This window comes from Carlito syrichta, unplaced genomic scaffold (assembly GCF_000164805.1).
Source record: "Carlito syrichta isolate Samal-C Ts95f unplaced genomic scaffold, Tarsius_syrichta-2.0.1 Scaffold303147, whole genome shotgun sequence".
In the NCBI taxonomy this organism is placed as follows: domain Eukaryota; kingdom Metazoa; phylum Chordata; class Mammalia; order Primates; family Tarsiidae; genus Carlito; species Carlito syrichta.
Genome location: NW_007247243.1, coordinates 39,755 through 42,698, shown reverse-complemented (window position 1 = coordinate 42,698; position 2,944 = coordinate 39,755).

Below are 2,944 nucleotides of genomic sequence, written 5' to 3'. Positions count from 1 at the left end.
CTGGTCTTCAACCTGTGGGCTCAGGCAATTCTCTCACTTCAGCCTCCCAAAGTGCTGGGATTATAGGCATGATGAGCCACTGAGCCCAGTCTTTCATTAAAAATTGTAAAAAGGTATCTACAGTAGAATAATTCATGGAAATAGTAGAATGGTAGTTGCCTGGGTGTTGGGAGGGGGAAAGAGGGAACTGTTTAATAGGTATTAAGTTTCAGTCTTGCAGGAAGTAAAAGTTCTGGAGTCTGTTGCACAATATTATGAACATATTTAACGCTACTGAACTGTACATTTACAAATAGTTACAATGGTAAATTTTATATTTATCATAATGAAAAGAACCATTTTTTAGCCGGGCTCAGTGGCTCAGCCTGTAATCCCGCGCCTTTGGGAGGCTGAGGTGAGTGGATTGCCTGAGCCCGCGGGCTCGAGACCCGTCTGGGCAGCAAGACCTCATCTCTACAATAAATAAAAAAAAAACAGCCGGGCGTGGTGGCACATGCCTGTAGGTCCGGCTACTCGCAAGGCTGAGGTGGAAGGATTGCCGGAGCCCAGCAGGTGAGGCTGCAGTGGCTGGGAGCGGCCACTGCACTCCAGTCTAGGCGACCGAGTGAGACTCTAACTCAAAAAAAAAACTATCATTAAGTAAATCACATAATTTTTATGTGTATCTTTTTCTTCTTTTCCATACTTCTGCTTTTACAAACCAGAGGTGAAATTATAAATAAATGGGTAAACAGAAAATATATAAGGACATGAGAGCATTTTAAGTTAAAAATAAAGGCCAGACATGGTGGCTTACACCCAGCACTTTGGGAGGCCAAGATGAGAGAACTGTCTGAGCCCCCAGGTTTCAGACCAGACTGGGCAACTCGGGGAGACCTCGTCGCTACAATAAATTAAAAAAAAAAATTTTTTTTTAATTAGCTGGGTGGTTCCAGCTGAGGCAGAAGGATCTCCTGAGCCCAGCAGAGCGAGGCTGTGGTGGCCGTAAGTGTACTACTGCACTGCAGCCTAAGAGACTGAGTGACTCCTCCTCAAAACGTAAATAAACAAACAAACAAATAACCTGGCGAGTACAGCAGCTCACGCCTGTAATTCTAGCAATTACGGAGGTCAAAGCAAGAAGACTGCTTGAGTCTAGGAGTTTGAGACCAGCCTAGGCAAAATAGTGAGACCTCATCTATATAAAAATGGAAAAATGTTAACCAGGCATGGTGGCATGCGCCTGTAGTCCCAGCTACTTGGGAGGCTGAGGAGGAAGGATTGTCTGAGCCCAGGAGGTTGAGGCTGCAAAGAACTGTGGTTATGTCACTGCCATTCCGACTGGGTGAAGTGGACCCCAAATCAAAAATAAACAAACAAAAAAATAACCTAACAATATATAATAATAAGCAGGGCTCGGTGGCTCAGCCTGTAATCCCGCACCTTGGGAGGCTGAGGTGAGTGGATCGTCTGAGCCCGCGGGTTCGAGACCCACCTGGGCAACTTGGCAAGACCTCATCTCTACAATAAATCAAAAAATTAGCCGGGCGTGGTAGCTCACGCCTGTAGTTCCAGCTACTTGGAAGGCTGAGGCGGAAGGATCCCCGGAGCCCAGCAGGTCGAGGCTGCGGTGGCCGGGAGTGGCCATTGCCCTCCAGTCTGGGCGACAGAGTGAGACTCCAACTCAAAAAATATATATATATAATACTACAACACATAGCAGTACCATTAGACTATAATATAAATTCAAAATATTTGTGGTCCTATTATTTCTTTTTTCTTTTTATTTTTTTTTTGAGTTGGAGTCTCACTCTGTCGCCCAGACTGGAGGGCAATGGCCACTCCCAGCCACCGCAGCTTCGACCTGCTGGGTTTCAGTAATTCTTCCACCTCAGTCTTCCAAGTAGCTGGAATTACAGGCGTGCGCTACCACGCCTGGCTAATTTTTTGCTTTATTGCAGAGATGAGGTCTCACCAAGTTGCCCAGGCGGGTCCCGAACCAGCGGGCTCAGGCAATCCGCTCACCTCAGCCTCCCAAGGCGTTGGATTACAGTCTGAGCCACAGAGCCCAGCTTTTCTTTTTTCTTTGAGTCAGAGTCACTCTGTCGGCCAGGCTGTAATGCAGTGGCACGCTCACAGGCACCGCAGTCCTGACCTGCTGGGCTCAGGCAATCCTTCTGCCTCAGCCTTATAAGTAGCTGGAACCACAGTCACGTACCACCATGTCCAGCTAACTTTCCTTGATTTATTGTAGAGATAAGGTCTTACACGTTGCCCAGACCGGTCTCGAACCCGTGGGCTCAGGCAATCCTCTTACCTTGGCTTCCCAAAGTGCTGGGATTATAGGTGTCAATCACTGTGTCCGGCCTGGCTCTATTATTTCATACATTTTACAGCAACTCTCAGGAACAGCAAAATGAGTGAAAAATGGTCCCCTCTGAGGTACATTAAGAGTAGGTAACTATAGTACAACAGCAACTGGAACTCCATTAAGACAGCAACCATCTATGTTTCAATGAACTCCAAGAGCATAGAACATCTGACACATAATATATGCTAAATCTGTCTATGAATGAAGTATCAAAAATTGGAACCCACTTTTATTTCACATTTTTGTTTCTCATTTTTTAATTTTTTTGAGTTGGAGTCTCACTGTGTTGCCCATACTGGAGGTGCAGTGGCACGCTCCCGGCCACCACAGCCTCGACCTGCTGGGCTCCGGCGATCCTTCCACCTCAGCCTTCCAAGTAGCTTGGAACCACAGGCACGCACTACCACACTCGACTAATTTTTTGATTTATTGTAGAGATGAGGTCTCGCCAAGTTGCCCAGGCGGGTCTCGAACCCACGGGCTCAGGCAATCCACTCATCTCAGCCTCCCAAAGCACGGGATTACAGGTTGAGCCACCGAGCCCAGCTTGTTTCTCATTCTTGAGCTGTGAGCAATAATGTTGCTAAGTATACT